This window comes from Rutidosis leptorrhynchoides, chromosome 3 (assembly GCF_046630445.1).
Source record: "Rutidosis leptorrhynchoides isolate AG116_Rl617_1_P2 chromosome 3, CSIRO_AGI_Rlap_v1, whole genome shotgun sequence".
In the NCBI taxonomy this organism is placed as follows: domain Eukaryota; kingdom Viridiplantae; phylum Streptophyta; class Magnoliopsida; order Asterales; family Asteraceae; genus Rutidosis; species Rutidosis leptorrhynchoides.
Window position 1 is genome coordinate 482,470,357 of NC_092335.1, and position 11,708 is coordinate 482,482,064.

Below are 11,708 nucleotides of genomic sequence, written 5' to 3' on the forward strand. Positions count from 1 at the left end.
AGAATTATAATCGCAATGTTCCATACAACAACCAACAAGGTCCTAGTAATCAACAAGTATCCAATAATACTTACAATCAGCAAAGACCTAATTTTCAAAACAAACCACCACAAACCGATGATAAAAAGCCGAATTTAGAAGATATGATGACGAAGCTAGTTGAATCTCAAACACAGTTTTTCACATCTCAGAAACAAACCAATGAACAAAATGCTCAAGCATTTAGAAATCAACAAGCTTCTATTAAAAATCTGGAACAAGAAGTAAGTAACCTAGCAAGGTTAATAGGTGAAAGAAAACCTAGCAAGCTAAAGCTATTACCACAAGAAGTGGTACAACACTTAAACCACCTGAAATACCTGTAATTTCTGAGGAAGCTATTCCTACTCCACAAGAACCACAACCTGAACAAGATAAGGAAAAAGAACCGGTAGTTGAAAAGGTTAATGAAGATAACACAGTTAAAGCTAAACCTTATGTTAAACCATACCAACCACCACTTCCTTACCCGAGTAAAATGAAAAAATAGAGACTTGAAGCGAGCAATCCAAATTCTTGGATATGTTTAAACAGATAAATGTAAATCTTCTTTTCATTGATGTGATTTCAGGAATGCCTAGATATGCTAAATTTCTGAAAGATCTAATCATAAATAGAAAGAAAATGAAAGAACTCTCGGCTGTTACTATGAATGCTAATTGTTCTGCAGTGCTGTTGAATAAGATACCAGAAAAATTATCAGATCCAGGAAGTTTAACAATTCCATGTTTTCTGGGTAGTCTTAGTTCAATAGAAGCATTGGCAGACTTAGGTGCTAGTATAAATTTAATGCCGTATTCACTATACACTAAACTAGACCTTGGAGAATTGAAACCAACACGAATAAGCATACAACTAGCCGATAGATCAGTAAAATATCCTAGAGGGATAATGGAGAACATGCTAGTTAAAGTTGGTACTTTAGTATTTCCAGTAGATTTTGTTGTTCTGGACATGGAAGAAGATTCTCAAGTTCCTCTCATATTAGGAAGACCATTCTTAAACACGGCTAAAGCAATGATAGACGTATTCGGTAAGAAACTGACCCTAAGTATAGAGGAAGAGAGTGTTACCTTTTCAGTTGATAGAGCAATGAAACAACCGTAATCTGCAGATGATACATGTTACTATATTCAAACTATAGAATCACATGCAGAATTGTTAGAAGAATTTCCAGAATTACAAGGAACAGGAGAATGTTCTTTAGGAGAAGGAACTGAACCAATTGATGAAGCTGAAATGTTAGCTACGCTTATGGCTAATGGATATGAACCAACAACAGAAGAAATTCAAATGCTAAAAGAAGAAGACAGATATCGATATAAATCATCGATAGAAGAACTACCGACATTAGAGTTAAAGCCACTTCCAAACCATTTGGAATACGCTTATTTACATGGTGAATCTGAATTACCTGTAATAATATCGTCTTCTCTTACTGAAAATGAAAAATCTCAACTCATTTCTGTGCTAAAAGCTCATAAACCAGCTATTGCATTCAAGATTCATGATATTAAAGGAATAAGTCCTTCGTATTGCACACATAAAATCCTTATAGAAGAAGGTCATAAAACGTATGTGCAACTCCAATGAAGACTAAATCCTAATATGCAAGATGTTGTTAAGAAAGAAATTATTAAACTGCTAGATGCAGGTTTAATTTATCCAATCTCTGATAGTCCATGGGTAAGCCCAGTTCAATGCGTACCTAAGAAGGGTGGCATGACTGTCATCACAAATGAGAAAAATGAGCTTATTCCTACTAGGACTGTAACAGGATGGCGTGTTTGTATTGATTATAGAAAATTAAATGACACCACCAGAAAAGATCACTTTCCCTTACCTTTTATTGATCAAATGTTGGAAAGATTAGCCGGAAATAGTTACTATTGTTTTCTTGATGGTTTTTTTTGGATATTTTCAAATTCCAATAGCACCCGAAGATCAAGAGAAAACCACGTTCACGTGCCCTTATGGTACTTTTGCTTACAAACGCATGCCATTTGGACTTTGCAACGCCCCTGCAACCTTTCAAAGGTGCATGATGGCGATTTTTCACGACATGATAGAAGAATGCATGGAAGTTTTCATGGATGACTTTTCAGTCTTCGGTGATACATTTGAATCATGTCTAGTTAATCTTGAACGAATGCTTATTAGATGCGAACAATCAAATCTAGTACTTAATTGGGAGAAATGTCATTTTATGGTTAAAGAAGGCATCGTGCTTGGACATAAAATTTTAAAGGAAGGAATTGAAGTGGATAGAGCTAAAGTAGATGTAATTGCTAAACTTCCACATCCCACCAATGTTAAAGGAGTTAAGAGTTTTCTAGGGCATGCCGGTTTTTACCGACGTTTCATAAAAGATTTCTCTAAAATTGCCACTCCTATGAATAAACTCCTAGAAAAGGATGCCCCATTCATCTTTTCAGATGACTGCATCAAATCTTTTAATATTCTTAAAGAAAAACTCACTAATGAGCCGATTATGATAACACCAAATTGGAATCTACCGTTTGAACTTATGTGCGATGCAAGTGATTTTGCAATGGGAGCCGTTTTAGGACAAAGGACTGAAAAACGATTTCAACCTATTTATTATGCTAGTAATACATTACAAGGAGCACAAACGAATTACACAACTACTGAAAAAGAACTCCTTGCTATTGTCTTTGCTTTTGACAAATTTCGATCATATCTCGTTCTAACAAAAACGGTGGTCTATACCGACCATTCTGCTCTTAGATACCTATTTTCGAAACAAGATGCTAAACCAAGATTAATCCGTTAGATCTTACTCTTAAAAGAGTTCGATATTGAAATTCGAGACAAAAAGGGAGCAGAAAATCTCGCCGCTGATCATCTTTCTCGTCTTGAAAATCCCGAATTAGAAGTTCTAAATGAATCGGCCATACAAGACAACTTTCCAGATGAATATCTATTGAAGATAGATTATAATGAAATTCCATGGTTTGCAGACTATGCAAACTACTTAGTATGTGGATTCCTTGAAAAAGGATTGTCGTACCAAAAACGAAAGAAATTCTTTAGTGATATAAAACACTATTTCTGGGAAGATCCACAATTGTTTAAAAGTTGTCCAGATGGAATAATACGCCGATGTGTATTCGGGGATGAAACTAGTAAAATCTTAAACCATTGTCACACAGGACCAATAGGAGGGCATTATGGGCCTCAACTCACAGCAAGAAAAGTTTATGATGCTGGATTCTATTGGCCTATAATTTACAAAGACGCACACCTTCTTTGCAAATCCTGTGATGCTTGTCAAAGGGCCGGAAAAATAAGTCAACTTGATGAAATGCCACAAAATGTCATTCAAGTATGTGAAGTATTTGACATTTGGGGTATTGACTTTATGGGTCCATTTCCAAAATCTCATAATAATCTATATATTCTCGTAGCCATTGATTATGTATCTAAATGGGCGGAAGCACAAGCTCTCCTAACTAACGATGCACGAGTTGTAGTCAACTTTTTAAAACGTCTTTTTGCAAGGTTTGGAACACCGAAAGCTTTAATAAGTGATCGGGGTACTCATTTTTGTAATAATCAACTTGAGAAAGTTCTTAAAAGATATGGAGTAACTCATAAAATCTCCACCGCTTATCATCCAAAAATAAGTGGACAAGTTGAAAATACCAACCGAGCTTTAAAACGTATTCTAGAGAAAACCGTAGGATCAAATCCGAAGGAATGATCCATTAAATTGGAGGATGCACTCTGGGCTTTTAGAACAGCTTACAAAACTCCAATTGGAACCACACCTTTCAAACTCGTTTATGGAAAAGCATGTCATCTTCCAGTAGAAATTGAACAGAAAGCATTTTGGGCTTTGAAGACATGTAATCTTGATTTACATGAAGCTGGACGTCTACGGTTAAGTCAACTAAATGAATTAGAAGAATTAAGACATGAAGCATACAAAAATTCGTTAATCTATAAAGAAAGAACGAAGAAATGGCATGATAAAAGAATCAGAAGTTCAAAAGAATTTAAAGAAGGAGACAGAGTTCTTCTTTTCAATTCACAATTCAAGCTATTTCCTGGAAAATTGAAATCAAGATGGTCTGGACCATTCATAGTCAAAAGAGTTTTCCCATACGGAACAGTAGAATTAATAAATTCAAATGAGATTGAATTTAAGGTTAATGGTCACAGAGTTAAACATTACATATATAGTCCGATGGAAGTTGACAACGAAGTTAATCACAATTTCGACACCACAGCTAACTAAGTGTGGGGAGAATTAAGTCTTTAAAGGATAATATGTATTTCTGTTAGAGTTAGATTTTCTGTTTTCGTGTAGTTCTCGAAAATAGAACCCGAATGGTCTTTCCCTAGCAGACCCTAAAGAACTAGTCTTCTCCCCCCATTCTGAATTTTTTTATTTTTTTAGGTTTTTACGAAATGAAGACTTCCTGTGAATTAAACCATGGTCTAATGCTACACGCTTTGATCACTAAACGTAATAATGACACACTTCTGAGTGATCTGGTATCAGTAATCAGAGAAAAATTGGACGGAGTAAGAAAAGAATCCAGATGCGAAAATAATAAGTTAAAGTTTGGTAAAGGAAAATCAAAATCCGCAGCGAAAAGAAGAGCTCGACACCTTGAATGATGTCACAAATGCGGAAAATGGTCACACGAAGGTAAATGTTCAAATAATCAAACCTATTCAAACACCGAATTTGTTACTTTATGCAGAGACGGACCTTTCATATGTTTAGAAGAAAAAACGATAAATGCTCGAGGTTACGCCTATGTAGCTATGGAAAACCAATTAGTCCGACTATCTTATGAGTGGGCTAGAGCATATCACTAAGAAATATATTTCACAGGTAAGTTTGTACAGTTTTCATTTTTATTTTTATTTTTATTTTTAACCTTTTGATAATAAACGCTAATTTGTTCGCTATAAAGTATTAAATTGGTATTCGATAAAATTAAGTCTTGCGACTGAAATTATTGATATCATACAAAAATTTATTACATCACTGTGAAATTTAACGTTTATTCTTAAGGTATAAATATCTTTAATCAGTCAAACCAAATATTTCAAAAATTCGTCATGAGTTAAATTAGGTCATGGAACCGAAATTACTTTAACGAAAAGAGGGGCGTATATTTTTCATAATATTTGGTTGATTAAAGTGGGATAAAAGCCAAAAAGATTTTTAATTTTATTTTTACTTTGTTTTTATAATTAATATTAAAATAATATTGTAAACTTGTTAAAATTAATATATATTTAAAATTGTAAATATTTGAAAAATTAGAATTTTTAATATAAGTTTGTATGTATAAAAACAAAAATTAAATTTAAGTTTGGTGTGAATTTTTAATATGAATTTTTAATTTTATGCATTTTGAATTTAAGTTTGGTGTGAATTTAAAAAAAAAAAAATTTACTTTATTTCGTTAACTTAAAAATTTGATTTTTAAAATTCGTCGTGAGTTGAAGACTAGGTCTTTGAACCGAAATTGCTTTACCCAAGGGAGGGACGAGAACTTTTATTATCATTATTTTTAATCTTATTGAATTAAAGTATGCCAAAAACATTTAAAAAACCCAAAAATCTTTGCTTTTAAAACCGCGCTTTGAATTGACGAATTTTAAAATTTTGTCGAGGGACGGATTAGGACAACGATCCGAAAAGCCCTCATCCTAAAAAGAAACAAATTTTTAAAATTTTATTAATTTTATGTTCTATAAAGAATAAGGTTTTACAAAAAAAAAAAAAAAAAAAAAAAAAAAAAAAAAACCAAATCACTGTATCCGGGACTCCATGCGATCGCATGGAGTTTGGCCTTTGGTGTCATGCGATCGCATGGGGAGTAAAATCAGCTCAGCAACATAAGGCAGTCGCCTGTTCTGTCTCAACACAAAACACACACACATATTCGAACCAACCTCAAAATCACCTCTAAAATTCGCAATTATTCACCGTAATTCGTCAAATTTTTTGCTCTAATCATGCCTAGATTCTCATTCTTCAGCAAAAAGGTAAAAATTACACCCCTAAACTCTATAAATTCATAGTTTTTGTGATAATTACCAATATTTTACCTAATGCAATTTTGTTAAATTCTAGTGTAATTAGTGTTAAATTGTTAGTATTTTATGCATGTATAACCTAGATTGATGATATTTAACATGATTTGAAGCCAAAAAATACAAAATTTTTAGAAATCTAGGGTTTGTGTTCTTGAGCAATTTGGGGCTTTTTGATATAAACAGGTTATGGCCAATTTTTGTCATGAATTATTGCTAAATTGAGTAGTGTAACATGTTTAGGTAGTTAAATGATCCAAATATTGATCCTAAACATGATTTTTGAAGATTAAAGTGGACTTTTTATGTCCAAAATTCATGAACTTGATTAATTTGATATATTTGCCATTTGAGACTTGTTTAATTGTTAGTAATGACTATTTTGACATGTTATTTGAGTTAAATACTTATGAACTTTGTCTACATTTCCATATGAACTTTGTCTCAGAATTACAAGAGTACAAGATTCAAAACGTATAGCACAAGATATTAAATTGTACGCAAGGACGTTCGAAAATCCAGAACCGGGACCAGAATCAACTCTCAACGCTCGACGCAACGGACTAAAAATTACAAGTCAACGAAGTACAAGAATATAATATAATATATATAATTAAATTTAATTATATATTATATTATATAATAAATAAATAAGCAGCCCACGTTTTTAAAGACTTTTGAGCCTCCCCAGCTGGCCATGCGATCGCATGGAAATGAAGGGCAAAGCCCATGCGATCGCATGAGGCCCTTTTCCAGCCCACATGCCTATAAAAGTCACAGTTTGGTGCATCAAAAATATATATCCATCCATCCAACTCTCAACGTACACATATATATATATATATATATATATATATATATATATATATATATATATATATATATATATATATATATATATATATATATATATATATATATATATATATATATATATATATATATATAAATTTTAATTTTAATTTTAATTTTAAATTCTAATAATAAGGGTATGTTAGCGAATGTTGTAAGGGTGTAAATCGAAATTCTGTCCGTATAAAGCTACGCTATTTTTAATCATTGTAAGTTATGTTCAAACTTTTTAATTTAATGTCTCGTAGCTAAGTTATTATTATGCTTATTTAAACCGAAGTAATCATGATGTTGGGCTAAAAATACTAAAATTGGGTAATTGGGCTTTGTACCATAATTGGGGTTTGGACAAAAGAACGACACTTATGGAAATTAGACTATGGACTATTAGTGGGCTTTATATTTGTTTAACTAAATGATAGTTTGTTAATTTTAATATAAAGATTTACAATTGGACATCCCTATAAATAACCATATACACTCGATCGGACACGATGGGCGGGATATTTATATGTACGAATAATCGTTCATTTAACCGGACACGGGAATGGATTAATAGTCTATGGACTTATTAAAACAAGGGTGAAATTATGTACAAGGACACTTGGCATAATTGATAACAAAATATTAAAACCTTGGATTACACGCAGTCGATATCCTGGTGTAATTATTAAACAAAGTATTAAGACCTTGTTACAGTTTAAGTCCCCAATTAGTTGGAATATTTGACTTCGGGTATAAGGATAATTTGACGAGGACACTCGCACTTTATATTTATGACTGATGGACTGTTATGGACAAAAACCAGACGGACATATTAAATAATCCAGGACAAAGGACAATTAACCCATGGGCATAAAACTAAAATCAACACGTCAAACATCATGATTATGGAAGTTTAAATAAGCATAATTCCTTTATTTTCATATTTTATTGCACTTCTAATTATCGCATTTTTATTTATTGTCATTGTATTTAATTGCACTTTTAATTATCGTACTTTTTAATTATCGCAAGTTTATACACTCGCACTTTTATATATCACATTTTCATTATCGTTATTTACTTTACGCTTTAAATTAAGTCTTTTATTTATTTAATATTTTACATTAGGTTTTAACTGCGACTAAAGTTCTTAAAATCGACAAACCGGTCATTAAACGGTAAAAACCCCCTTTTATAATAATAATAATATTACTTATATATATTTGTATTTTTATAAATTAAAACTAATATAGCGTTAAGCTTTGTTTAAAAGATTCCCTGTGGAATGAACCGGACTTACTAAAAACTACACTACTGTACGATTAGGTACACTGCCTATAAGTGTTGTAGCAAGGTTTAGGTATATCCATTCTATAAATAAATAAATAAATATCTTGTGTAAAATTGTATCGTATTTAATAGTATTTCCTAGTAAAATATAAGCTATTTCATATACACCTCTACGCACATCAGTGTTCTTGATCTAGGTTGGTTTTCAATTGGCCTTTAGTTGTCACGACCCTACTTTTTCCGTTATCCTTTACCGTTAATTATTTAACGACCGTTAACTGTTATTCGTGACACGTCATTTCTATGACCTATATTATTATTTTTGTAATAATATATATATTAATTATTATGTGTTATGTGAATATTTGTATTCATATTTTTAAGTTATACGTTTTTACGTGTCGCAGATTTCTATCCGGCGAATCTTTTCGGTTTTCAAACCAACGGTCGAGCTTTTGGGATTTTTAATTCCTAAATATTTTAAATATGATATTTTAAGATCATATAATTATATATAGTATTTATATTTATTTTTCGTCGCGTATTTGTTATCTCTCCGGATTTTTAATCGCGTAAGCGTGTTTTCGCGTTTTGAGTTTCGTTCGGGCTATCGGGCCACAAGGGATTACACAATAAGCAAAATTGGGCCATGGGGCCCACCCCATGACCCCACCATCGGCCGAACCAAGAGAGGGAGGGGTATACACCTTTCATTTTTGCAATACTCCTCATTTTCCACATTATATTCCTAATTTTATCAAACCTAAATTTATTTTGTGCTCTCCTCTCCTCCCTTCCCTTGTGCCGTTGCCAACCACAACCAACAACATCATCATCATCATTCAATCTTGCTTGGATCAAGGATTAAACAACATAAACGTGTTCCTCTCAATCTCCTCTACGCGATTATACTTATTGTTTCTCGATTAGGGTATAAACCCTAACCCTAAAACTTTTAATTTTTCATTATATTTCTGTTTTTATGTCTATTTTAATAGTATGATGATTACATGTTATTGTATCGATGTTGTATGCGTAGAATTGCTCAAATATTTATGTTTTCGGTTTGATTTAATTGGGACGGCAGCTTGTACGTTCTTTTCTGGTATTTTAACTGTTATAAAAGTGAAAATAAAGTATCTAGATGAGTTCCTCTCATCAAGACATTAATTTTAGACTCCGGATTCATGTCGTTTCGATTTTCGGAGCCCTAGATATGATCAAAATGGTATTTTGTTAATATTGAAATGTGATATTGATATGAACCAGGTTTGGTCCGACTTTGTGACCATATTTGGTGACTTTAGGGTGTGTTAGTGTGTTAGGATTAATGATAGGATGAACTTTCATGTTCGGGTCATCTAAATCCGAGCAACGAATCACCCGTTATGGCTAAAACACGATTTTGATTGAATTGAAGTTCCAAGTGGTGTCATGGCTGATCACCATGACTTGTGGACTGTTGTTGTTGTGTTCTTGAGTGTACCAATGTGTCGGGTGGTTTGATTAGGCAGAGATATATATAAGGCTCGTCGAAAACCGGCACCCAGGGCTCAAGATGCGACCCGATGAACTTTTGATTTAAAACTTATGGTTAATAATTGAAACTTATTATTAAAATAATGATTTTCATTATTATTAAATTACTTATGATATAAAAAGTAATTATTATAATTTAAGACTTATGATATATATTTATTATATCATTTAATTATTACTTATGATTTAATTAACATTTTAATTAAACTTATGATTAATAATACTTTATTATTAATGAAAAATACTTATGATAAGTATTAAACTTATATTATGAGATTATTATAATAAGACTTATAATAAGGATTAATTAATTATTTAATTATTATAAGGCTTAGTTATTATTTAATTATAATTTAATTATTAAATACTTATGATTTAATGATTATAATTAGAAACTTATGATATGATTAATAATTCGTTATTAATTAATAATACTTATGATATGATTTAAAATTTATTATTAATTAATAATACTTATATTATGACTAATATTTAACTAATTAATTAAATACTTATGTTATATTAATTATATCATTTAAACTTATATTAACTTTAATAATTCATTTTAATTTAATTAAACTTATGTTATGACATAATTAGACATATTTAACTTTAATAAACATTATAACTTATATTATTATTACAACTTACACTTTTAAAATTTACGTTGACTACGTTTGACCAAGGTTGACTTTTGAGTTGACTTTCGGTTGACTTTGACTTTCAGTTGACTTTTGTTGACTTTCTAATTAAGGAAACTTTCCTAACTTATAAACTTTCCAAATATAGCAACTTTCTAAATTTGGAAACTTTCCAAAAATAGAAACTTTCCAAAAATAGAAACTTTTCAAAAATAGAAACTTTCCAAAAATGGAAACTTGCTAAAAATAGAAACTTTCTAAAAATAGAAAGTGTGTGTCCGTAAGCTGTTTCGATCAAACCGATGCATGTTGAGTATTGTTCTATGTCTACTTGCAACATGTACAATAGCTATCATACTAAGACTTGACCTATGTTAGTTATTTATATCGACCTGCTTTATTTATAGGTCGGCGTTGTGATCATTCCTGATCACTGTACTTCATTTGCTGTTCGCTTAATTGTGTTGGTTACTTTGTTACTATTAAGGTGAGTTATAGTCCCATTTTTACATACTTTTCACAGTATATTTTTGGGATGTGATTACATGCATTTTGTTTCACGTTTAGACACAAGTGACAATTAAATATAAATTATTCACTGTGAGTTGGACCAAAATATTCCCTAGTCTGGTAACTGTAATCACTGGTTTCTACTGGTGAACGTGAATCCTACGGATAGATCTATCGGGGTTGACAACCCCATTTCGAGCTAGTCGCGCTAGCAATTTATAGTCGGAATGTTTAGTACTTTGTATTTTGTTGTAGATACACTGTCCAGTGTGTATTATTATTGTGTTTGGCAAGGGTAAATAAAGGGTTAAGTGGTTATCAGGTGGCTCATTGTTAATGGAATAATGTTTAATGTTTTCTAACATTTTTAAATCTTGTGGTCTAAAGTTTATTCATTTATTTAAACCTATAATTCACTCAACCTTTGTGTTGACAGTTTACTAGCATGTTTTCACAGGTACTTGAGTTTATGTGATGCTTTCACTGTGTTTAGAAGAATCTGCATACATTTGGGCAGATTTTAATGAAACAAAATATGAAACTTAAGCTTGCATTCTGTTTTTGGATAATTTAAACTTGTGGTTTGTTGACAATGTTTTATGTCAACTTTGGTTAATTAATGTGTTGGGTTACTTTTAAACTACATATTTTGGTATGCTTTTCCTTTTTGGGAAACTTTTGAAATAAAAGAATGCAATGTCGTTTGTTAAATTCATTCAAGTTTGATCAAGCTGTGGGACCAAGTGACGGAGCCGTTAAGTGTTTTGACGG